Consider the following 27,538-nt stretch of genomic DNA (forward strand, 5'->3'; position numbering starts at 1 on the left):
CACCCAGATCTCTCTGTACTGCCCCTTTACCTAAATTGACTCCATTTAGGTAGTAATCTGCCTTCCTGTTCTTACCACCAAAGTTGATAACCATACATTTATCCACATTAAACTGCATCTGCCATGCATCTGCCCACTCACCTAACTTGTCCAGGTCACCCTGTAATCTCCTAACATCCTCATCACATTTCACCCTGCCACCCAGCTTTGCATCATCAGCAAATTTGCTAACATTATTGCTGATACCATCTTCTATATCATTAACATATATTGTAAAAATCTGTGGTCCCAGCACAGATCCCTGCGGTACCCCACTGGTCACTGCCTGCCATTCCGAAATGGAGCCGTTTAGCACTACTCTTTGTTTCCTATCAGCCAACCAATTTTCAATCCAATCTAGTACTTTGCCCCCAATACCATGCGCCCTAATTTTACTCACTAACCTCCTATGTGGGACTTTATCAAAAGCTTTCTGAAAGTCCAGGTACACTACATCTACTGGATCTCCTTCGTCCATCTTCAGAGTTACATCCTCAAAAAATTCCAGAAAATTAGTCAAGCATGATTTCCCCTTCATAAATCCGTGCTGACTCTGTCCTATCCTGTTACTACTATCCAGATGTGCCATAATTTCATCCTTTATAATAGACTCCAGCATCTTTCCCACCACTGAGGTCAGACTAACTGGTCTATAATTTCCTGCTTTCTCTCTCCCACCTTTCTTAAAAAGTGATATAACATTAACCACCCTCCAATCCTCAGGAACCGACCCCGAATCTATCGAACTCTGGAAAATAATCACCAACGCATCCACGATTTCCCGAGCCACCTCCTTCAGTACCCTGGGATGTAGACCATCAGGCCCTGGAGACTTATCAAACTTCAGACCTAACAGTCTCTCCAACACCAATTCCTGGCAAATATAAATTCCCGTAAGTTCAGGTCCTTCAGCCACTGTTACCTCAGGGAGATTGCTTGTGTCTTCCCCAGTGAACACAGATCTGAAGTACCCATTTAATTCTTCTGCCATTTCTTTGTTCCCCGTAATATATTCCCCTGTTTCTGTCTTCAAGGGCCCAATTTTAGTCCTAACCATTTTTTTGCTTTGCACATACCTAAAAAAAGCTTTTAATATCCTCCTTTATATGATTGGCCCGTTTACCTTCATACCTCATTTTTCCTCTGCGTATTTCCTCTGCGTCTTTTATTGTTTCCTCATTTCAGCTTTCCCCTGATTGAGTAGGACAGGCTTGAATGGACGGCTCCTGCTCCAATTGATATCCTTGAGGGGACGAATGGCCACGTCCTGTTATAGAACAGAGAACATTCCAGCGCAGTACAGGCCCTCGATGTTGCGCTGACCTGTGGAACCCATCTGAGGCCCATCCAACCGACACTATTCCATCCATATGCCTACCCAATGACCGTTTAAATGCCCTTAAAGTTGACGAGTCTACTACAGTTCCTGTGGGACAGTCTCTTGCTGTTACTGTGCCACTGTCTCAAGGGGCCGAATGGCCTCTTTCTTTCCGTTTCTCAAGTGGCAAGGAGGTCAGTTGAAAGCACAAACTGGGAGGTGCGGTTTATCTGACACCCCAATCTGGATTTTGGGTTTGTTTGTGTTTCGAAACTTGAATCCTGCCTTTGATATTCTTATCGATGAGGTTTGTGGTGTAGGAGCAAACCACGGCGTTGAGAGAGAGAGAAAAAATCCTCCATCGTTTCGGCTCTGGCAGTCCCAGAGCTTTGAGAAACACTGCTCCCTGCTGATCACAGTCACCAAGAGCTCAACAGAACGATTCATGGTAGGTTTGCTTTCCAGAAATAAGATTCCTGAATTTCCCGATCCGTCACAGCGTACACAAGGATATTTTCTTCTGTCAGTAGTCTGCTCGACTGACAATGAAATACTTCTCACGTTGGCAATGCAGTTCACAAAGGAACAGAGACAGAGATAGCCGCAAGATATTAAAAAGTCAACTTGTTCAGATGCTCGACTGGTAGAGATGGGTTGTTGCAAACAGGAGCCCCCCAGACCAAAGGTAGGGATGCTACTGCTCTGTCATAAAGGGTTTCAATGTCTCGAAAACGTTGGATAGCTCTGGCAGATCCAGACGGTTCGGAGACAACTCGGAGGGAGACCCAGACAGATTTGACGTAGACGTAGACAGATCAGAGACAGACCCGGACAGATCAGAGACAGACCCGGACAGATCTGAGACAGACCCAGACAGAACTGAGACAGACCCAGACAGATCAGAGAAAGACCCGGACAGATCAGAGACAGACCCAGACAGATCTCAGACAGACCCAGACAGATCTGAGACAGACCCAGACAGAACTGAGACAGACCCAGACAGATCAGAGACAGACTCAGACAGATCTCAGACAGACCCAGACAGATCTGAGACAGACCCAGACAGAACTGAGACAGACCCAGACAGATCAGAGACAGATTCAGACAGATCAGAGACAGACCCAGACAGATCTCAGACAGACCCAGACAGATCTGAGACAGACCCAGACAGATCTGAGACAGACCCAGACAGGTTAGAGACAGACCCAGACAGATCTGAGACAGACCCAGACAGGTTAGAGACAGACCCAGACAGATCTGAGACTGACCCAGACAGATCTGAGACTGCTCCAGACAGATCTGAGACTGCTCCAGACAGATCTGAGACAGACCCAGACAGATCTGAGACTGCTCCAGACAGATCTGAGACTGTTCCAGACAGAACTGAGACTGACCCAGACAGATCTGATACTGACCCAGACAGATCTGAGACTGACCCAGACAGATCTGAGACTGCTCCAGACAGATCTGAGACTGTTCCAGACAGATCTGAGACTGACCCAGACAGAACTGAGACAGACCCAGACAGATCTGAGATCGACCCAGACAGATCTGAGACTGACCCAGACAGATCTGAGACATACCCAGTCAGATCTGAGACTGACCCAGTCAGATCTGAGACAGACCCAAACAGATCTGAAACTGACCCAGACAGATCTGAGATAGACCCAGACAGATCTGAGACAGACCCAGACAGATCTGAGACTGACCCAGACAGATCTGAGATAGACCCAGACAAATCTGAGATAGACCCAGACAGGTCTGAGACTGACCCAGACAGATCTGAGATAGACCCAGACAGATCTGAGACAGTCCCAGTCAGATCTGAGATAGACTCAGAGAGATTTGATACTGGATTAGTGGTGCTGGAAGAGCACAGCAATTCAGGCAGCATCCAACGAGCAGCGAAATCGACGTTTCGGGCAAAAGACTTGAAGGGCTTTTGCCCGAAACGTCAATTTCGTTGCTCGTTGGATGCTGCCTGAACTGCTGTGCTCTTCCAGCACCACTAATCCAGTAATTGGTTTTCAGCATCTGCAGTCATTGTTTTTACCTCAGAGAGATTTGAGACAAACCCAGGCAGATCTGAGGCAGGCCCAGACAGATCTTGAGTGATCGCAGACTGATCTGAGACAGACGTAGACTGATCTGAGCAGACACAGAATGATCTAAGACAGACACAGACAGATGTGAGACAGATCCAGTCAGATCTGAGACAGACCCAGACCGATCTGATGCACGCCCAGTCAGATCTTAAACAGAACCATTCTGATCTGAGAGAGTCAGACAGATCAGACACAGACCCAGACAGATCTCAGAAAGCCCAGTCAGATCTGAGACAGACACAGTCTGATCTGAGATAGACACAGACAGATCTGACATCAACCCAGTTCGATCTGAGACAGACCCAGACAGATTTGAGACAGACGAAGACAGATCTCAGACAAACCCAGACAGATCTGAGACAGACCCAGACAGATCTGAGACTGACCCAGACAGATCTGAGACTGATCCAGACAGATCTGAGATAGACCCAGACAGATCTGAGATAGACCCAGTCAGATCTGAGACAGACCCAGACAGATCTGAGATCGACCCAGACAGATCTGAGATAGACCCAGACAGATCTGAGACTGACCCAGACAGATCTGAGATAGACCCAGACAGATCTGAGATAGACCCAGTCAGATCTGAGACAGACCCAGACAGATCTGAGACTGACTCAGACAGATCTGAGACAGACCCAGACAGGTCTGAGACAGACCCAATCAGATCTGAGACAGACCCAGTCAGATCTGAGACAAATCCAGACAGATCTGAGACAAACCCAGACAGGTCTGAGACAGACCCAGCCAGATCTGAGACAGACAGAGTCAGATCTGAGACAGCACAATGTTGTGTGTGACAGAATCCTAGAGAGAAGCAGAAAGCACCTAAAATCAGCTATGACAGATCCAGCTGAATCCCAGACAGAGCCAGAAATCTCTGGAAAATCCTGAGGTATCTCCTAGACAAAGCTCCTTGGCAAATCCTCAAAACTCCTGGATGGTTCCATACAGCTCGTAGATAGATCCAGACAGCTCCGCGACAGACTCAGACAGTGTCTGGTGAGAGACAAGCAATTCCTAGACACACCCAGACAGTTAGAATCCCGACAGTGTGGAAACAGGCCATTCAGCCCATCGGGTCCACACCAACCCACTGAAGAGTAACCCACCCAGACTCATCCCCCTACTCTATCCTTGTATTTCCGATGTTAACTCAACTCACCTGCACATCCCTGAACACTGTGGGGACTTTTTATTTTTTGTAAATATATTTATTTGCAAATATTTTTTAACTTTACAAACGTATAAAATTATTGAAAAATACAATCAATAACAAATATCAGTATAATAAAAACAAAAAACCCCACAAATTACAATACAACTACTGTCTCCTAACTATTACCCTACCCTCTAATACAAAGCAAACCCTAACACTATGCAAAGCAACACCAAAAAAAAGAAAGAAAAGCAAAATTAAAAAAAACACAAAATACAGAACAGCTATGCTCGGTGTAAAGCTCCCAAACAAAGGAATGGGAGCATTGTATATTAGTGGGTAGCACAGTGGTTAGCGCTGCTGCCTCACAGCGCCGAGACCCGGGTTCAATTCCCACCTCAGGCGACTGACTGTGTGGAGTTTGCACGTTCTCCCCGTGTCTGCGTGGGTTTCCTCCCACAGTCCAACGATGTGCAGGTCAGGTGAATTGGCCATGCTAAATTGCCCGTAGTGTTAGGTAAGGGGTAAATGTAGGGGTATGGGTGGACTTGTTGGGCCGAAGGGCCTGTTTCCACACAGTAATGTAATCTAATCTAATACCCGTATTAACTCAGGGCACCCCCCTCCAGGGGCCCAGGGCTTGACAAATCTAATCAACCCTGGTTCGACAAAAGCCCTAGTTAGTATAACTGACAAATCTATATCCAAATGACTCAAGCAGGGTTGCCATATAAACATAGTCTGTTGTGTGGTGCACCATGTTTGTAAAAAGGTCCAAGGGAATGAGCTCCATAATTAATTTCTGCCATCCCAGCAGGTTCTCAGACACCCAGTTCATCAGAATATTCTTCCGTGCACAGTATGCAAGAATGTTAAATAGTTTCTTCCCATGCCCGTCTAAAGATGGTAAATTCGGTAGATCTAAGAGGAGAGATGTCCGGTCTACTTTGACTTCAGTCCTCAATCCCCTCCCTATCTCTCCCGCCACCGCGCTCCAATAAACACGGAGCCTGCGGCCTGTTCAGAAGCAATGGGTAAGAGGACCTACACTTATTTTACATTTGGGGCACACTGAAGATGCCCCTTTTTTAAACGTCGCCAGACGGTCTGGTGCCAGATGAGCCCTGTGCAGAACTTTTAACTGCGTAGCGCATGTCCTGTTACAGATTGAGATCTTTCAAGTATTCTCCCATGTGTTCTCCCACGTTTCCGTAGCAATCTCCACTCCTGGCTCTTGCTCCCAGACCTCACATAACCGGTTAATATCCTGCCAGGCCCTGTCACCCAGCAGGCGATAGAGGGCACTAACCGAGAGGGTGCTTGTGGAACGTAGCAACATCCTCTCTGTATCGGGTTTATGGGGCTTCGTCAGAAGCGTAGTCTTCTTCTGGAGGAAATCCCGAACCTGGAAAAAAACGGAAAAAAATCTCTGATGGGTAACCTGTATATGCAGCTCAGTTGCTCAAAAGACATCATAACCTTCCCCTCAAACAAGTCTCCCAAACTAGAAACTCCTCTTGCTGCCCATAGTTTGAACCCTGAGTCCATCATCCCTGGTCGGAACCCTGGCATACCAACTATAGGTGTAAGTGGCGAAGTCTTGGACAAACAACCCTCACTCTGACGCATCACCCTCCATGCCTTGACTGTACTAATGACAATGGGAGTGGTCCATAATTGTCCTCACCTTATCCATGAACAACAGGTTAATAACGAGGGCTCTTTGCCTGGGAGGCCTCAATATCCAGCCATACTGAGTTTGGATCGTTACCTACCCAATGGCAGACAAAGGACAGCAGGGAACTCAATTGATACCTTCTGGTGTCTGGGAACTCTCCAGGAGGTAACTGCAATTTAATAAGTTTGATGAGGGGCTGCCCACGATACCAGACAAAGGAACCAAACCACCCCATAAGCTTCCGCGGCGTTGACCTGGGAAACATTAAGCAAACGAGGAAGAACATTCACCTTAACGAGAGATATTCGGCCCAGCCAGGAAATGGGAAGAGCCTCCCATCTCTGGAGATCTCGCCTAATATTGTCGAGCAAGTGAGCAAAGTTATTTCGAAATAACAGATCGAACTTGGGGGGGGGGGGGGGGGTAATAAAAGTGCGTAGGTATCGGAACCCTTCCCGTGACCGCTTAAAAGGGAACTTAGAGCCACCTTCAACTTCTGGAACATCCTTAAGGTTCCCCAAAGGCAAACCCACCGATTTTGCAAAGTTAACCTTATATCCTGAAATAGCCCCAACTGAATCAATACCTTGTATCAGATGGGGTACAGAGGTGATTGGGTTCGATAAAAACAGAAGGACACCATCCACAAACAGTGTAAACTGGTGTGCCCTCGATCCCACTTCCGGAACGGTTATGTGGACATTCTGACGAATAGCCTCTCCCAGCGGCTCTGTCACCAACATAAACAACAGCGGTGAGAGGGTCACCAACATAAACAACAGCCTTGCCGACTGCCCCGACCCATCGTAAAATTCCCAGACTTCACCCCGTTGGCAATGACAGCGATATAAAACCTCCACCCACCTCACAAAGACTCCACCCAACCCAAACTGTTCTAAGATATAAAAAAGATACGGCCGTTCCACCCGGTCAAATGCTTTCTCTGCATCTAAGGAAATAAACCAACCCCTGAAGCGATTGTCGCTGACAGACTTGGACCACATTCAGCAACCTTCTAAGATTATTAGAGGATCTGGTCCTCTTTAACAATCTGGGGCAACACCCTTTCCAATCTCAGCACCGGGATCTTGGACAGAATCTTGAAATGGAAATTTAATAGAGAGATGGGCCTGTATGAGGCACAATCGTCAGGAACCTTCCCCTTCTTAAGAATTAGGAAATATTAGCTTCTCTCAAAGATGATGGTAGGCGTTCATGCATATAGAAGTGATTGTACATCTCCAACATCGGCCCTGACAGATCCCTGTAAACTCCTTATAAAACTCACCCGGGAGACCATCAGAGCCAGGCACTTTCCCACTCTGAAGTTGCCTCGCTGCCTCCTGTATTTTCTGAACTGTCAAGGGGACATTAAGGAGAAAGGCCTGTTCCAAGGTTACCCCTGGGAGGTCCAGGCTCTTAAAAAAGGTCTCCACTTTAGCCCTCCTTTCTTCGCAACCTTCAGACCGATACAATTCAGAATAAAAACTCCGAAAAGCCTCATTAATCTTTTTAGCGTCATGTGTAAGGAGCCCGGCGCTGTCTCTGATTGCAGTAATGGATTGGGGAGCACGCTTTTTCCGAGTCAGGTACGCTCAATACTTCCCTGGCCGATCCCCATATTCGAACAGCCTCTGTCTAGTAAAAGCAAGCTCTTCCTTTGCGTTTTGTGTCAGTGTTGAATTCACACAGCCCGGAAGGCCATGATCCACTTTAGCTTAGTCACCGAAGGCCGCGCAAAATGTGCCGACTCAGCAGCTTTGAACTGCGTCTCAAGTAGACGCTGCTGTTCCTCCCTCTGTCGTTTCTGGCTAGCCGAATAGGAAATAGCTAATCCCCTAGCAAAGGCCTTAGCAGTCTCCCATATTATGGACGGACTACTAGCCATGCCTGAGTTGATAGTCAAGAATTCCTGAAACTCCTTCAAAATGTATTCCACAAATTTGGAATCCTTAAGGAGAAAAGGGTCCAAACGCCAGTGCCGCAAACCTAGCCCTTCACTCTTGGTCTTAACCTCCAAATATACTGCCGCGTGATCAGAACACAGCTATATTCCCAATTTTACAACCCATAATCAAATCCAGAAGGGCTGAGGGAGCCAGAAAGAGGTCAATCCTCATGTGATATTTATGTGGGTTTGAAAAAAAGGTGGTGTCCCTGCCGGTAGGGTGAAGGCATCCCCAAACATCCACCAGCCCCAACTCCTCGCACAACGTCAACCACCTGCTTAGCCTGTGAAGAAATAGTTGGGGGCCTAAAAGGCAGCCTGTCCACTGTTGGATCCAAAAGGCACTTAACCCCTCCCCCCAACCCTGTAATAATGTGCCGTGTTCCAAAAGCACTCAACTTAGAGAAAGCACTAATCAAAAATTTGAGGGGATGCACCGGAGGACAGTAGATGTTTAAAATGCCATATTCCTCCCCATATATCAGGGCTTTAAGTATCAGAAACCGTCCCTGCTCATCTTTCAACTGCTCTAATAATGTGAACGGAAGATTTTTCTGGATACATACCACCACTCCCCTATTTTTAGTAGTAAAGGATGAAAAGAATACCCGGTCATAACCCCTTTGTTGTAATTTCAAGTGTTCCCCATCATAAACATGGGTTTCCTGCAACAAAGTGATATCAACCCTTTCCCTCTTAAGGCTAGAAAGAACTTTTTTCCTTTTAACAGGTGAATGACTTCCCTTCATGTTCCAGGCGCGCCATTTAATAAGACACTCAGAGACCCTTGAACCCCTCAGAGGGAGAACCCTGCTTACAAAGCGCCGAGCATAAGTAAATAAAGACTCATAGAATCGAAAAACTATATGTACAAAAACTACTCTATCATACCTATAAACAACTATTACTACCAAAAAACTACAAAGAAAACCAACTATAAAATCTTGAATGGAAGACTCTTCCCCCTGCCCATAGGGGGCACTCACCTTACCCATCCCCTCCTTCACAGCTCCTTCAAACCCGGACTGTGCCCCAGTCTTAGGCCAGGAAAAAAAAACAAGGAGATGATCCTTAAATCAACAGAAAAAAAGACCAAGTCAGGATGAGCCCTCCACTCATCCCTTCTCTTTCACGTGACTAAAAGAGAAGCAGAACAAACAAAATAACGGGGGGAGGCAACAAACAACATCCACAAAATTTCCCATCAGAAAATCCAGTTATTATAAAACGTAGGAACAACTTATTCCAAGGTCTTTTCCCTCCTTTCCAAAAAGGAAACTATTAGGTAGAAAGAAAGGAATAATAAAAAAGGAAGCGAAAATATTTGGACAGATAGAAAAGAGAACAAGCATTAACCATACCCTTCAGGCCTATCCGTCTCTTTTAAAGTGTCCACAATGATTTTAGTCTTATCTGCTGAGCCAAATGTATAAACCGAGTCCTTGTGGCTGAAATGGAGCACTGTAGGGTATCTCATGGATGTCCAGGTTCCTCAGCCTCTTGTTAACTTCATCCAAGGACTTCGTCTTTCGAATTACAGCTGCAGAGAAATCCTGGAAAAAAACCCTTGTACAGCAGTGCCTGCGGATCTTCTCCCAGGGATCTGGAAGCTTCTATGACTTTTTGCTTGTCCTTATATGAGTGGAAGTGCATTAGGACTGAGCGGGGGCGCTGCACTGGGCCTGACCTGTGCACTGTAACCCAATAAGGCCCTTCAACCTGCAGCCTATTGGACTGGAAGTGAAGGCCCAAAAACTTCGGCAGCCGGCTTTCAAAGAAGCTGACTGGCTGCTCACATTCCTCACCTTCAGGGAGCCTGACAATTCAGAGATTTATCCTCCAACCTCGATCTTCAAGTTCGTCTCGTAAGGCCCGCACCTCTCGCTCCAGCACCTGGATCTGACTGGATGGGTTCAGTGCTGTGCAGGTGGGGTTAACCATAAGAAATGCAGGGTTACAGGGATAGGGGTGTTTAAAGGACATTTAGATAAGCGCTTGGATATTAGGTTAGATTCCCTCCAGTATGGAAAAAGGCCCTTTGACCCAACACGTCCAAACCCACCCACCCAGACCTACTCCCCTACCATATAGTTCCCTCTGACTCATGCACCTAACACTATGTGTAATTTAGCTTGGCCAGTTCACCTGATCTGCACATCTTTGGATTAGATTAGATTACGTACAGTGTGGAAACAGGCCCTTCGGCCCAACAAGTCCACACCGACCCGCCGAAGCACAACCCACCCAGACCCATTGCCCTACAATTACCCCTTACCTAACACTAGGGGCAATTTAGCATGGCCATTTCACCTGACCTGCACATTTTTGGACAGTGGGAGGAAACCCGAGCACCCGGAGGAAACCCACGCAGACACGGGGAGAATGTGCAAACTCTACACAGTCGCCTGAGGCGGGAATTGAACCCGGGTCTCTGGTGCTGTGAGGCAGCAGTGCTAACCACTGTGCCACTGTGCCACCCGATTGAGAACCTCACCTTTGGATTGAGAACCTCACCTATCTCCTGCTGTTCTACACATACATGCCCACTTTAGTCCTTGAGGGGGTCCAATATAGAGTAAGGGCAAACAGGAGGGATTAGTTTAATTTGGCGTCACATTTGACATTATATTGTGGGCTCAAGCTCCTGTGTTGTACTGTCCTGCGTGCTATATTCCATGAAATCTTCCATCCCTACCTGGTCTGGCCTCCATGTGACTCCAGACTTCACAGCAATGTGGTTGACTCTTAATTGCCCTCTGGGAAATTCGGGACAAGCGATAAATCAGCATTTATAGCCAACGATGTCCACATCCCATGAACTATTAAGAGGAATTGAAATGGGGGAAGGATGCTTTGCTCTCGAACCGAAAGAAGGATGTGGGCTACGAACGTAACTGGGTCAACAGGGGACATGCAAACCCAGAGTCAGCTCACTTCTGAGGAAGAGTCAGACCAGATGTGACACACTGACCCTGTTTCTCTCTCTCCACAGATGTGGCCAGACCTGCTGAGTTCCTCCAGCACTTTCTGCGTTTATTCCAACCATGGGTTTGCCCTCTCTGGCGGCAATTCCTGATAAACAAATGGTTGGTGGGATAGTGTAGGCTCCAGGCAGCAAGGGGATGCTGAAGTTAAGTTCATTAAATCATTAAGTTACCCTCTTCACATTGGCGCAGTGGGGCTGCCTCAGAGAGCAAGATGAGTCATACAAGAGTCATTTTGTGCACATTATTTGTGTAATGCAAGCAGTAAACTCTAAATGCCGACACATTTCATATGAGAACCATCTTCCAAACCACAAAAGCCGCAGAGTAACTATCCTTCAGTAACGCGAGAAGCTGGAGATGACTATAACTAACATCAAACCCAAACTTAAATTTCATTTTTTATTTCGACAAACCCTGAAAATGCAGGAGGAAACCAGCAGGTCTGCACAGGCATCTGTGGAGACAGAAACAGATTTAACATTCCGATTCCTGTGTGTTTGATATAGAGTCATAGAGTCATAGAGACGTACAGCACGGAAACAGACCCTTCAGTCCAACCCATCCATGCCGACCAGATATCCCAACCCAATCTAGTCCCACCTACCAGCACCCGGCCCATATCCCTCCAAACCCTTCCTATTCATATACCCATCCAGATGCCTCTTAAATGCTGCAATTGTACCAGCCTCCACCACTTCCTCTGGCAGCTCATTCCATACACGTACCACCCTCTGCGTGAAAACGTTGCCCCATAGGCCTCTTTTATATCTTTCCCCTCTCATCTTAAACCTATTCTCTCTAATTCTGAACTCCCCCCAACCCAGGGAAAAGACCTTGTCTTTTTACACTATCCATGCCCCTCATAATTTTGTAAACCTCTATAAGGTCACCCCTCAGCCTCCGACGCTCCAGGGAAAACAGCCCCAGCCTGTTCAGCCTCTCTCTATAGCTCAGATCCTCCAACCCTGGCAACATCCTTGTAAATCTTTCCTGAACCCTTTCAAGTTTCACAACATCTTTCTGATAGGAAGGAGACCAGAATTGCATGCAATATTCCAACAGTGGCCTAACCAATGTCCTGTACAGCCTCAACATGACCTCCCAACTCTGTACTCAATAAAGTTTGTTTGCCTTTATTGGTCAGAGTATTGAGTACAGGAGTTAGGAGGTCGTGTTGCGGCTGGACAGGACATTGGTTAGGCCACTGTTGGAATATTGCGTGCAATTCTGGTCTCCCTGCTATATGAAGGATGCTGAGAAACTTGAAAGGATTTGGAAATGATTTACGAGGATGTTGCCAGGGTTGGAGGGTTTGAGCTTTTGGGAGATGCTGAACAGGCTGGGGCTGTTTTCCCTGGAGCGTCGGAGGCTGAGGGGTGACCTTATAGAGGTTTATAAAATCATGAGGGGCATGGATAGGGTAAATAGACAAGGTCTTTTCGCTGGGGTCGGGGAGTCCAGAACTAGAGGGCATAGGTTTAGGGTGAGAGGGGAAAGATATAAAATAGACCTAAGGGGCAACCTATTCACACAGAGGGTGGTACGTATATGGAATGAGCTGCCAGAGGAAGTGGTGGAGGCTGGTACAATTACAGCATTGAAAAGGTATCTGGATGGGTTTATGAATAGGAAGGGTTTGGAAGGATATGGGCCAAGAGATGGCTAATGGAACTAGATTAGGTTAGGATATCTGGTCGGCATGGATGAGTTAGACGGAAGGGTCTGTTTCCATGCTGCACATGTCTATGACTCAATGACCCACAGCATTCCCAGACCTGCTGACGTTCCTCCAGCAGTTTCTGTTTCTTGTTTGACTCCATTCCCAGGGCCATTGTTTTACTTCAGTGTCGCAACACAGCTCTGGGCTTTGTACCTGGCCCAGCAGTAGGGACTGGGCTACTGCATCGGAACGGGCTCCAAAGCTGAGTTTTATTTGCGCTACAATTAGATCACTGGGCCAAGTGATGGAAAACGCAACTGGAATTGGTGGACAGATTGGTCTTCGTGGACTGAAAGTGGCAGATCTCGATGACCCAATGGCGTGCTTCAAGCCCAATGCCTGACCTTACTCACTGAGATTACAGAGACATTATATGTATGAAGAAGCCACATAAGATAACAAATCACCCCCAGTCAAAGGCTGGTGTGAACTGAAGCTAGCATGGGAACAGTGTCTAACACTGATTCAGACAATCTTGCAGTCTCAAACCGAGTAGCAGAAAATAACTGCATTCGTAAAGGTTGCACCTGATTATGAAGGAGATAACAACGCGGCCCGCTTTCGAAAAGATGTCAGAAATGTTCAGACAGCAGAAAGCCAAGCGAGTGTATACAGCAAATGTGCTTTGCTTCGACAGTTTAGCAGGATACAACGTGGGAAAGTGTGAAGTTTGGGTGGGAGAACGATGGGGACAGGGTGTCACTGATTTCGGACGCGGAGACAGTGGGACGAAACAGGAACTGGAGTAGGCTGTTCGGGCCCTCCAACCTGCCCCACCGTTCAATAGGCATGCCCAGGAGACGATGCACTGGGGTTTATGTTGAAGGGTCTGTTAGCATGAGCATATAGCCATAGAGTCATAGAGATGTGCAGCACGGAAACAGACCCTTCAGTCCAACCTGTCCATGCCGACCAGATATCCCAACCCAATCTAGTCCCACCTGCCAGCACCCGGCCCATATCCCCCCAAACCCTTCCTATTCATATACCCATCCAAATGCCTTTTAAATGTTGCAATTGTACCAGCCTCCACCACTTCCTCTGGCAGCTCATTCTATACACGTACCACCCTCTGTGTGAAAACGTTGCCCCTTAGGTCTCTTTTATATCTTTCCCCTCTCATCCTAAACCTATGCCCTCTAGTTCTGGACTCCCCCACCCCAGGGAAGAGACTTTGTCTATTTACCATAACCATGCCCCTCATGGTTTTATAAACCTCTATAAGGTCACCCCTCAGCCTCTGATGCTCCAGGGAAAACAGCCCCAACCTGTTCAGCCTCTCCCTGTAGCTCAAATCCTCCAAACCTGGCAACATCCTTGTCAATCTTTTCTGAACCCTTTCAAGTGTCACATCTTTCCGATAGGAAGGAGACCAGAATTGCACGCAATATTCCAACAGTGGCCTAACCAATGTCCTGGACAGCTGCAACATGACCTCCCAACTCCTGTACTCAATACTCTGACCAATAAAGGAAAGCATACCAAACGCCTTCTTCACTATCCTATCTACCTGTGACTCCACTTTCAAGGAGCTAGGAAACGAGCAGAAAGCAAAGCAGAGGAATACTTGATGAATGGTCAGTGGATAAAGTGGTCAAGTGGCCAATGGGAACCTTGCCTTGATTAGCCGAGGTGGAGAGTTTATGAGCAGGGAAGTCACGTCGCAGTTGGATATAATCTGACCGCAGCCAAAGTGTTGTGTGCAGTTCTGGAACCCATGTTACGGGACGGAATGAGATAGCACTGGAGAGGGCGGAGAGTAAATTCCTAGGATGTTGCCTGGGCTGCAACACTTCAGCGATGAAGAGAGATTGGATAGTCTGGGGTTGCTTTTCCCTTTGAGCAGATGAGATTGCGAGGGGAGCGTGATCGAGATGTTTGAAGTGACGACGGGTATGGACAAGAAAGAATAGAAACACAGAAACATCGAAGACAGGAGCAGGAGGAGGCCATTCGGCCCTTCAGGCCTTGCTCTGCCATTCACCACCATCTTGGCTGATCATCCAACTCAAGAGTCTAATCCTGCTTTCTCCCCATGACCTTTGACCCCATTTGCCCCCAGTGCTATATCCAGCCGTGTCTTGAATATATTCGATGTTTCGGGCACCAACTGCTTCCTGTGGTAACGAATCCCACAGGCTCCCCACACTTTGGGTGAAGAACTGTCTCCTCGTCTCCGTCCGAAACAGTCCACCCTGAATCCTCAGACGGTGACCCCTGGTCCTGGACACACCCACCATCGGGAACATCCTCCCTGCATCTAACCTGTCTAACCCTGTTCGTATTTTATACGTCTCTATGAGATCCCTCCCTCACTCACCTGAACTCCAGTGAAAACAATCCTGACTGAGTCAATCTCTCCTCATACACCATTCCCGCCATCCCCCGGGAATCAGCCTGGGAAACCTTCACTGCCCTCACTCGAGAGCAAGAGCATCCTTCCTCAGAAAAGGAGACCATACCTGTAGTTTTCCCTTTATGGAGGGTTCAATGATCAGGGGAGACAGATTTAAGGGAAGGAGCTGGAGGTTCAGAGGGGATGTGAGATAAACCTTTTTCACCGAGAGGCTGCCTGTCAGGAATATATTTTCATCACATTAAAGATAAGACAACCATAAGATCATAAGAAATAGGTGTGGAAGTAAGGCCATTCGGCCCATCGAGTCCACTCCGCCATTCAATCATGGCTGATGGGCATTTCAACTCGACTTACCCGCATTCTCCCCGTAGCCCTTAATTCTTTGCGAAATCAAGAATTGATCAATCTCTGCCTTGAAGACATTTAACGTCCCGGCCTCCACTGCGCTCCATGGCAATGAATTCCACAGGCCCACCACTCTCTGGCTGAAAAAATGTCCATTTTAAATTGACCCCCTCTAATTCTGAGGCTGTGCCCACGGGTCCTGGTCTCTCCGCCTAACGGAAACAAATTCCCAATGTCCATCCTTTCTAGGTCAGGCATTATCTTGTAAGTTTCTATTCGATCTCCCCTCAACCTTCTCAACTCTAATAAATACAACTCCAGGATCCTCAGCTGTTCATCGTATGTTGAGCCTACCATTCCAGGGATCATCCGTGTGAATCTCCTCTGGACACGCTCCAGTGCCAGTATGTCCTTCCTGAGGCGTGGGGCCCAAAATTGGACACAGTATTCCAAATGGGGCCTAACTAGAGCTTTATAAAGTTTCAGAAGCACATCGCTGCTTTTACATTCCAACCCTCTTCAGATAAATGACAATATTACACTTGCTTTCTTAACTATGGACTCAACTCAAGATGTATTCACCCCTGACTTATACACCTAACCTACACATCCCCAAACACTGTGGGCAATTTCCCATGACCAACTCACCCTAACCTGTTGCCAAGTGCTGGAAAATTGACAATGAGAAAGTTAGGTGGTTGAATTTGACTGGTTTGGACAGGCTGGGCCTTTGTCTGTGCTGTAGATCTCTATGATTCTAAAAATAAACCTCTCACTGGTGAGTGTAACATCAAAGCTGCAGTTTCCTGGGCTGTTTTGACACGTATATTTGTAAGGCCAAGAGCTTTGTGACAAGTCATGCTAAGACAGGTTTCCATCTGCTCTCGTTATTAGATTAGATTAAATTACTTACAGTGTGGAAACAGGCCCTTCAGCCCAACAGGTCCACACCGACCCTCCAAAGAGAAACCCACCCAGACCCATTCCCCTACATTTACCCCTTCACCTAATGCTGCGGGCAACTTAGCATGGCCAATTCACCTGACCTGAACATTTAAATCCATAATAGACTATAGCTCTGGAATGTGATTTTTTTTTGGATGTGGCTGGTTGGATCACCATTTACTGGCCATCCCTAATTACCCCCTGAGAAGGGAGTGGTTTCTGAACCATCTGGACCCACAATGCTCTGGGGGAGGGAGTTCCAGGATTTGGACCCAGGGACACTGAGGGAACAGTGATATGGAATCCCTACTGTGTGGAAGCAGTCCATTTGTCCCACACGTCCATACTGACCCTCAAATGAGCAAGCCACCCAGACCCATTCCTCCTACCCTATTGCTCTACATTTACCCCTGACTAATGCACCTAACCTGCACACCCCTGAACACTGTGGGCAATTTCCCATGGCCAATTCACCCATAAGCTTTGGAGTGTGGGAGGAAACTGGAGCATCCGGAGGAAACCCACGTAGACACGGGGAGAATGTCCGAATTCCACAAAGAAAGTCGCCCCGAGGTTGGATTCAAACCCAGGTCCCTGGCGTTGTGAGGCAGCAGAGCTAACCACTGAGCCACCATGCCGTGCCTGGTTGGTGGGTGGCTCAGAAGAAAACTTGCAGGGGGTGGTGTCCCCAGGTATCTTCTGCCCCTGTCCTTCCAGATGGTAAAGATCATCGACTGGAAGCTGCTGTCTAAAGAGCTTTGGTGAGGTTCTGCAGTGCCTCTGGTAGATAGTACACACTACTGTTACCGAGCAGCAGCGGTGAAGGGAGTGGATGTTTGTGGATGTGGGGCCAATCAATTGGGCTGCTTTGTACTGAATGGTGTCAAGCTTCTTGAGTGTTGTTGGAGCTTCCCCCATGCAGGCAAGTGGGCAGTATCTGACTTGTGCTTTGTAGATGGTGGGTAGAATTTGGGGAGTTAGTGGGGGAGTTATTCATACAGTCATAGAGTCATAGAGATGTACAGCTTAGAAACAGACCCTTTGGTCCAACCCGTCCATGCCGACCAGATATCCCAACCCAATCTAGTCCCACTTGCCAGCACTGGGCCCATATCCCTCCAAACCCTTCCTATTCACATACACAACCAAATGCCTCTTAAATGTTGCAATTGTACCAGCCTCCACCACTTCCTCTGGCAGCTCATTCCATACACGTATCACCCTCTGTGTGAAAAAGATGTCCCTTAGGTCTCTTTTATACCTTTCCCCTCTCACCCTAAACCTATGCCCTCTAGTACTGGACTTTGTCTATTTATCCTATCCATGCCCCTCATAATTTTGTAAACCTCTATAAGGTCACCCCTCAGCCTCCGACGCTCCAGGGAAAACAGCCCCAGCCTGTTCAGCCTCTCCCTGTAGCTCAAATCCTCCAACCCTGGCAACATCCTTGTAAATCTTTTCTGAACCTTTTCAAGTTTCACAACATCTTTCCGATAGGAAGGAGACCAGAATTGCACACAATATTCCAACAGTGGCCTAACCAATGTCCTGTACAGCCGCAACATGACCATCCAACTCCTGTACTCAATACTCTGACCAATAAAGGAAAGCATACCAAACGCCTTCTTCACTATCCTATCTACCTGCGACTCCACTTTCAAGGAGCTATGAACCTGCACTCCAAGGTCTCTTTGTTCAGCAACACTCCCTAGGGCCTTACCATTAAGTGTGTAAGTCCTGCTAAGATTTGCTTTCCCAAAATGCAGCATCTCACATTTATCTGAATTAAACTCCATCTGTCACTTCTCAGCCCATTGACCCATCTGGTCCAGATCCTGTTGTAATCTGAGGTAACCCTCTTCGCTGTCCACTACACCTCCAATTTTGGTGTCTTCTGCAAACTTACTAACTGTACCTCTTATGCTCATATCTCAATGTAGTCATCCTAGCCTCTGACCTGCTCTTGTAGCTGTTGCATTTAAATGGCTATTCCAGTTCAGTTTTTGACTTTGGGGTAGGGTGAGCTTGATGCAACTGGTGGGGAATGGCAACTTACCTGCTCCTGTTATGGGTTGACCTCTGGCTCGGGAGGGAATGAACTGGTGTCTACTTGTCCAATACAGGTCATAGAGTCAAAACGTGTGGTGCTGGGAAAACACAGCCGCTCAGGCAGGATCTGAGGAGCAACAGGGTCAATGTTTCGAACATGTTCATTCGGAATGTATTCCTGATGGAGAGCTTATGCTCGAAACATCGACTCCCCTGCTCCTCGGATGCTACCTGACCGGCCGTGCTTTTCCAGCACCACACTTTTTGATTCTGATCCCCAGCACCTGCAGTCCTCACTTTCTCCTAATAGAGTCATCGAGCACGGAAACAGACCCTTCAGTCCAACCCGACCAGGCCGACCAGATATCCTAACCTCACCTCGTACCCAAATGAATTACCGTTTTAAAGCTGCTTTCTTTCACATACCCACATTGGGGAGACGGGTTGGCTGTTCGAACCTGGCGATGCACCGACACTCTCAAGATGCCCCATGCCAAAGCAGACCGTTGGGCCCTTGGCACCATCCCAACCCACGACAACTTCCATCTGGAAGGACAAGAGCAGTAGATCCTTGGGAACACAAGGACTTGAAGGTCCCTATTCAAGCTCCACCCACCATCCTGACTTGGAAATACATCGCTGTTCCTTCGGTCACTGAGTCAAAATCCAGGAACACGCCCCCGAACAGCATTCTAGATCTCCATACACAACACAGACTGCACTAGCCAAGAAAGTGGGAACCAGGATGAGATGAGATCAACCATCACATTTTTAAAATTATTATTCATTTCTTACGAGTGAGAAGACCATTTATTACTCATCCCTAATTGCCCTTCATCAGTCAGGGCATTAAGTGTAAACTTTGGGAAGTTAGGTTGTAGTCATACAGGGCGTTGGTGAGGCCGCACTGGGAGGATTTGGTTACCTTGTTACAGGAAGGATGTTATTAAACTGGAAAGAGTGCGGAAGAAATTTGCAAGGATGTTGCCAGGATGCAAGGGTCTGAGGAAAGGTTGGACAAGTGAGGACTTTTATCTTTAGAGCGTGGGAGACTGAGGGGTGACCTTATAGAGGTGTATAAGATCATGAGAGGCATGGATAGGGTGAATGCACTCAGCCTTTTCCCCAGTGTTGGGGAATCAAGGACTAGAGGGCTTCAGGTTAAGGTGAGAGGGGAAAGAGTAAAAGGGAGCCTGAGGGGGCAACGTTTTTACCCAGAGGGTGGTACACAGATGGTATGAGCTGCTAACGGAAGTGGTTGGGGGGGGGGGGTACATCAACAATGTTTAAAAGGCAGTTGGACAAATACATGGAGAGGGAAGGATTAGAAGGGTATGGGCCAAGTGCAGGGCAATGGGGTTAGTGTGGACGGACATTTTGGACCAGTTGGGCCAAAGGGCCTGTCTCCTTGCTGTAGGACTCTATGGCAGTTAAGAGTCAACCACATCGCTGTGGGTCTGGAGTCACGTGTAGCCCAGATCAGGTAAGGATGGCAGCTTCCTTCCCTAAAGGGCATTAGTGAACAGATGGGTTTTTATCTGACAATTGACTCATGGTGATCATTAGATTCGTAATTATTGGTTTTTATTGGATCCAAATTCCACCATCTGCCATGACAGGATTCTAAACCGCATCCTCAGAACATGTGGTCTCTGGATGAACAGCCCAGCGATCATACCACTAGGTCATTGCATTCCCCTATTAACAGTGAAGCAGGCTCGAAGGGGCTGAATGGCCTCCTCCCAGTTAATACATACAGCACTCATGCCCCGTGATGGGTTGAATGTACTGTTCATAGAATCCTGACAGTACGGAAGCAGGCCATTCGGCTGTCTGAGGCCACACTGACCCTCCGCAGAGAAATCCCCTCCCCCATCCTATCCCTGCATCTCTCACAGTTCACCCACCCAGCCTGCACTCCCCCCACGGACACAGTGGGCAAATTAGCACAGCCAAGATTAGAGCGGCGCTGGAAAAGCACAGCAGGTCAGGCAGCATCCGAGGAGCAGGGAAATCATTCAGCAGAACACTCATTCCTGATCAAGGGCTTTTGCCCGAAACGCCGATTTTTCCTGCTCCTCGGATGCTGCTGTGCTTTTCCAGCACCGCACAAATCTTGACTCTGATCTCCAGCATCTGCAGTCCTCACGTTCACACAGGCAATCCAAACTAACCTGCACATCACTGGAAGCCGGAGCAAACCCACACAGACATGGGGGAGAACGCGTGAACTCTGCACAGTCAGTCACCCGAGGCTGGAATCGAACCCAGGCATTGTGAGACAGCACTGTTAACCACTGAGCCATTGTGTCTCTTGTCATTTAGTCTGGATGTGTATGGAGGGTCAGTATGAGTGCCCGACAGGGAAGGAGACTCTACCTGAGAGAAAGTTGTGTTCGAAAAAGACCACCTGTGGATTTGTTGGAAGGAAGGTGTTCACTTGCTACGTTTTATGTGTATGTCAGAGGCCTTGTGAATCAATGGCAGCCCTTCTATCCTGGGAGCAAGAAGCTTTGAGTCTCCAACCAGGACTTGTTGGTTGTAGACATGGGAGCAGGATGACTCCATTCATCCCATCGAGTGTGCTCCCCCATTCGACCATGTCTGATACGTTTCTCAACCCCATTCTCTCCCCCTCTCCCCGAAACCCTTGATGCCCCTTACCACTCAAGAACATATCTATCTCTGTCTTAAATATACTCAACGACTTGGCCGCAACAGCCCTCTGGGGCAATGAATTCCACACGCTCAGAAGAAATTCCTTTTCATCTCAGTTCTAAAAGGGGTCTTTTACAAGATGGCAGCCGGTGACTAGTGGAGTTCTGCAAGGCGTCCATGTTGGGACCACAACTCCCACGTTACATGTTAACAATCTTGGACGTGGGAGCTGAGGACATTGTGGTCCCTTGAACTTGAGGCTGTGTCCTTTGTTCCTAGCCTGTCCTACTTGTGGAGACATCTTCTCCAGGCCTACTCGACCAGGCCTCTCAGTATTCTGGAGGTTTCAATGAGATACCACCTTCACTTGACTAACTCCATTCGAGTATGGATCCAGAGTCCTCAACCGCTCCTCATATGACAAGCCCGCCATCCCCAGGATCATCCTTGCGAACTCTCTACAGACCACCTCCAAGGCCAGTACATCCTTCCTTTCTCATACGGGGCCTGAAAACTGCTCACAAGATTCCAAATGCAGTCTGACCACAGCCTCAAACAACCTCAGCAGTACATCCCTGCTCTTGTATTCTCACCCTCTCGAAACGAATGTTAACGTCACATTCTGAATCCCTTGGCAAACCCTTACTCCATCCTCACTACTTGTGGCTTCAACTGTTTTCGAAGGCATTTGCCTTCCGAACTGCCGACTGAACCTGCCTGTTAACCCGAAGAGAATCCTGAACCGGGACTCACAAATTCCCTTTGTGCTTCGGATTTCCGAAATCTCCCCCCCCCGCCATTTCGAAGATAGTCTACACCTCTATTCTCTACCTGAGAGAAAGTTGTGTTCGAAAAAGACTACCTGTGGATGTGTTGGAAGGAGGGTGTTCACCTGCTACGTTTTATGTGTATGTCAGAGGCCTTTCCCATATTGCGTTCCATCTTTGCCCACTCTCCTAGCCCGTCCAAATCCTTCTTCAGGCCTCCCCGCTACCTCAACACTACCTGTCCCTCCACTTATCATTGTGTCATCTGCAAACTGAACAACGATGTCCTCAGCTACCTCCTCCAGATTGTTAACGTGTAACGTGGGTAGTTGTGGTCCCAACATGGACCCCCTGCAGAACTCCACTAGTCAACAGGTGCCATCTAGTAAAAGATCCCTTTCTCCCCACTCTCTGCCTTCCCCCAGTCAGCCAATCCTCTGACCATGACGGTACCTTGCCCCGAACACCATGGGGCTCTGACCTTATTTAGCAGCCTCCTATGCAGCCCCTTGTCGAAAGCCTTCTGAGTATCCAAACAGACAATGACCACTGACTCTCCTTTGTGCAACTTGATTGCTACCTCTACAACGAATTTGATCAGTTATGACAGGCATGACCTGCCCCTGACAAAGCCGTGCTGACTCAGCCCTATTTTGCCACACACTCTGTACTCTTCTCCTTAATAACGGGCTCAAACATCTCACCACCCAACCACGAGCAGGCTAACCGGCCTATCATTTCCCACTTTCTGTCTCCCTCCCGTCTTCCTGTCCTCTGAGACCCTCCCGTGATCCCTGAAAGACCACCACCAATTCCTCCACTCTCTCCTCAGCTATCTCCTTCAAAACTCTGCGGTGACGCCCATCCAGTCTGGATGATTTGTCCACCTCCAGGCCTATCAGCTTCCCCAGCCCCCACTACACTCACCTCTGCCCCCCTGACTCTCTTAAAATCTGGTATGCCACAAACATCTTCCATTATGAAGACTGAAGCAAAGTATCTGTTCAGTTCCTCTGCCATCTCTTTGTTTCCCCATTACTATTTCTCCTATTTCTCCAGCCTAATTTTTCAGTGCTCCAATGTCTTGTCTCTCTCTTATCATTTATATATGCATTTTAAACATGTCTTGCAATCTCCTTTTGTACGGCCAGCTAGCTTTCCCTCAAATTTCATCTATTCCCCCTGTAATTGCTTGTTTCACGAACCTCTGCTGGTTTTTAAAGACTCACCAGCCTCTAGCTTCCTACTAATCTTCAACACACTGTGTGCTCTTTCTTTACGATTTGGAGATGCCGGTGTTGGACTGGGGTGGACAAAGTTAAAAATCACACAACACCAGGTTATAGTCCAACAGGTTTATTTGGAAGCACACTAGCTTTTGGAGCGACGCTCCTGACAATCACCTGATGAAGGAGCGTCGCTCCGAAAGCTAGTGTGGGATACAGGTAAATTAATGTTACTTCTGCAATTCTGCAATTATAATGTCTGATACAAGGTGAATGAACTCACATCTGTGTGTAATTGTTTTGACCAAGAGCTGAGTCAACAAGAATGGAAACAATGTGGAGGAAATATATAATTGCTTTTGTATTAGCTAAAATTGTATACCAGAATGAAACGTGACTACAAAACAATGGTAGACGTTACGGGCAAATAGATAAGAGGTTGTGAGGGGTTGAAGTTAAGCTAGATACGCCTGTACAAGCAGTAGGTATAAACATCTGTTTCCCACTTTTACAGAGACAGAGGAACAAACCCCAATTAAAAGGGTCATAGGGATCAGAACGGCCTCGGGAAAGGCACAGATGAAGGGGGTAGATAATGGTGAAGAAAGGATATACCTAACAATGACCTACAGCAGGATGAGGTCAAACAGCCTTGTGAGGCCAGAAATAAGCATTTTGTCACAGACAAGGCCGGATAAGGCAAGAGATAAACAGGGGTAATGGGGGCCGGTCTTAGGGAAGTGGAAGATGTAAACAGGGGAGGAGCAGTGTAAAACAAAAGAAATCAAATTATATAAATGTTGTGTATGAATTGAATTTGGTGTGTATGTCCTCTGCCTTATAGACACTGGACATCACACCCACTTGCAAGTGTAAAATAAATGACACTACTGATTTAGATCTTGTCTCGGACTGAAATTATTGAGGTGATTGAGCTTTGTTTCTCACAATTAGGGGCTCGTCCGGGATGTTCTTCCATCGCCGGGGGGAGTGGCTGGCCTTGGACACTGGGAAGACACGTCCCGTTCCCCATTGAGGAGCAGTCTCGTGTCCCGGTTTGGTCTGCTCCCTTGAGTGACTGGTACGAATCCCACAAGAGAGACATCTGAATCAGACGGTGAAAGGAGATTGATAGAACATACGGCACAAAGGGGCCAGGCAACTCTGTGCACAGACCAAGGTAAGAAACCTGACTTTTGAGTTTTGCCTTGGTGGCCGGGATTGAGTTTTAGTAGTTAATAAGGGACTAATGAAGGAACTCAATATGGGCTGTGCCGTGGGTAAGGAAAAAGCCTCCGGGAAAACAAAAGAAGAAAAAAGCAATGGAAATGGAGGCGGGGTCCCTTACAACATACCTCCAGAAAGTCCTTTGGGCAGGATGTTGTGGAATTGGCAAAATAATACTTGTACAAGGGAAAAAGATGATTAAATATTGTTGCTTCGTATGGAATAAGGAATCCATTCTTCGTCCCGCCGTCTTCTGGCCAAAATACAGGTCGGACAAAGACTGGGTTTGTAAATATCTGAATTTATTTGGCAATGAGTGAGAGAGAGAAAGAGAATGAAAAGAGCTGTACAGCTGGTAGAAAGTTTAACCCTTTTTGATTTGGTTTGAATGCACATTTGTTTGTTGGTGATTGAATGTTTGCATTTTATTCCCTGGAGCTTGAGTTCCAGGACTGTTTTGAATCTGATTTTTATTATGGAAACTTAACATGATTTCTTTTAAGGTTAAGGATTCTATAGAGATTATGAAAAAAAAGAATGATAACTCCTGTTCTTCCTACAGGTCATGACTGCCTTACTATCAGTTTCTAACTAATCTCTTTTATCTTTACATAAAAGCGATTTATGGAGGACAGTTGAAGTTTCAGTTCAACGTTAGATTGAGGTAAAAACAAAATTCTATGGTTAATATCTGTGACCTTGGATTCGGCCATTGTTCATGCATTAGAAGTTTTTTTTTTAACTTGAATAGACAAATTCTTTTAAGGCAGCTCTGATTATTTCACGACCTATAGTATTGTAATTGAGCAATGATTGGTCAGGACTACTTAAGAAAGCTAATTTTGGATTTAAATTAAGGGACTAAAACTGAGTGATTACAGTGGATTTCAAAATTGGGAACTGTATGCATTTTACATTTTAAATATTAAATACTGTATAAATGAACGTAAATATATAAATATATTTACAAGTTTGGAACAGGCTTTAAAGTTAGTCAAGCATGAATTGATGAATTGGTGTTTGAAGTTATGGGGAGCTAGAAATATTGCAATATTCCTTTAAGAAAGAAAAAGGGGACTTATATGGGGAGCAGCCATTAAAATATGGGACAGGGAACACCCCATTGGAGATGGGGATGCTGGACAGGGAGAGACGAAGTTTCCCCTCAGAGACCCCCCCAGTGGGAAGATCAAAACCCGGAGCATAGAGAAGAAATGAGGGAATTGAAAGACCTGATTCTAAAAGGAATAAGAGAGGCAGTTCCGAAGTCACAGGATTTGACTAAAGCCTTTGAAGTTAGACAGGAGAAAGATGAGACTCCTTCAGCTTTCTTGCAGAGATTACGAGACTCAATGCGGAGATATTCTGGAATGAACCCTGAGGACCCAGTGGCACAGGGTCTTTTGAAAGTACATTTTGTGACAAAGGCATGGCCAGACATACAGAGAAAGATACAGAAGATAGAAGGGTGGAGTGAAAAGCCATTAGATGAATTGTTAAGAGAGGCACAGAAAGTGTTTGTAAAGAGAGAGGATGAGAGACAGAAACAGAAGGTGAAAATGATGGTATCTACGGTTGATGAGGTAGTTAAGAAAAGAATGGAACCAATATTGAGCAACCGGAGCGGTGGGTGGCAGCATGTCGGACAGAGAGGACAAGGGGGAGCGTTTGATAGAGGGTTTGAGCGACAGGGGCAGTGCTGGAGGTCTCCACAGGCAGGATGCTATTATTGCAGAAACTCGGGCATTTTAGGCGGGAGTGTCCTGATCTACAAAGGGAAGAAAGGACAATTCCGCTTATGAATTTTGATGACGAATAGGGGTGTCAGAGGTTCCTGCCCTCGGGGACCCACCAGGAACCCTTGATAAACCTGAAGGTGGGACCCTGTAGGGAAGAGGTAGTCTTCCTAGTAGATACGGGGGCAGCACGGTCATCGCTGAATTTTAAACCAAAGAAAGTAGGAATGTCAACACGGTCAATTACTGTTTAGAGGGTAAAAGGGGAAGGATTTACTGTTCCAGTATTTGAACCTATGATGATAGAAGGTCCTAAGGATAGGGTCACAGGGGAACTGCTGTATATCCCTGATATAGGAAGTGAGTTACTAGGGAGAGACTTAATTATCCTCTTAGGACTGGGGATTGGAATTCAGGAAAAAGAATTAGTTGTACAAATGGCAATGTTGACAGAGGATATGGAGAGAGAGATAGACCCTATTGTATGGGCTAGAGAAGGGAGTCATGGAAAACTACAGATCCCTCCCCTTCTAAGAAATTTAAAAAGGAAAGGGGACATTGTCTATGAGCAACAATATCCCATTTCCATAGAAGGTAAACGAGGACTGCAGCCAGTAATTGAGGGACTGATTAGAGATTAAGTAAGATCACCCATGACCACAAATGGTTTGGTGTGATAGATTTAAAGGATGCCTTTTGGGCTTGTCCCTTGGCGGAGGAAAGATTTAGGACTATCCCCCTATGAAATCTTATTTGGATTACCTTACTTGGGAACGAATGGAGAATTGTCAATTCCCAAAACTAAAGATTTGTTCTTAAAGAAGTACATACTGGGCTTGACCTCCTCTTTGTCTTTCCTCAGGAAACAGGGTTTATTGGCACAGACTCCACCCCTTGAATTCACCGTTCATCCCCATCCGACCGGGAGATTGGGTCATAGTAAAATCATGGACAGAGACTAAATTGCAGCCGGACTGGGAAGGGCCGTACCAGGCTCTTTTGACGACTGAAATGGCAATAAGGACGGCGGAGAAAGGCTGGACTTACTACACTCGGATCAAAGGGCGAGTGGACCCTCCCGTGGAGGAAGAAGTCTGGACAGCCGAGTCAACGCAAGATCCGCTGAAACTCAGGTTTAAGAGACTTTGAGTAACTAATTATACAGTGGTGATGCGAGCGTGGGATTATTTCTGTAAGATTGTATATTAAGAAGTTTTGTGCTTCAGCATGATCTTTAGAATACTGGGAATGCTTAGAGTTATGATGCTAGCC

General features: G+C 46.9%; 1 long non-coding RNA gene across 2 annotated transcripts in view; it reads left to right on the forward strand.

Annotated features, from left to right (window-relative positions):
- Positions 1-27,326, forward strand: part of LOC140492581 (uncharacterized) — a 38,692-nt gene extending 11,366 nt beyond the window's left edge. The window contains exons 2-4 of one of the 2 annotated variants that reach the window (XR_011963584.1): positions 24,258-24,483; positions 25,149-25,194; positions 27,129-27,326. This is a non-coding gene — a long non-coding RNA (uncharacterized lncRNA). Of the gene's footprint in view, positions 1-24,257; positions 24,484-25,148 lie in introns of both variants that reach the window. The other variant, XR_011963583.1, reaches the window with a different exon arrangement.
- The last annotated feature ends 212 nt before the right edge of the window (positions 27,327-27,538 follow it).

This window comes from Chiloscyllium punctatum, chromosome 21 (genome assembly GCF_047496795.1).
Source record: "Chiloscyllium punctatum isolate Juve2018m chromosome 21, sChiPun1.3, whole genome shotgun sequence".
Classification (NCBI taxonomy): Eukaryota; Metazoa; Chordata; class Chondrichthyes; order Orectolobiformes; family Hemiscylliidae; genus Chiloscyllium; species Chiloscyllium punctatum.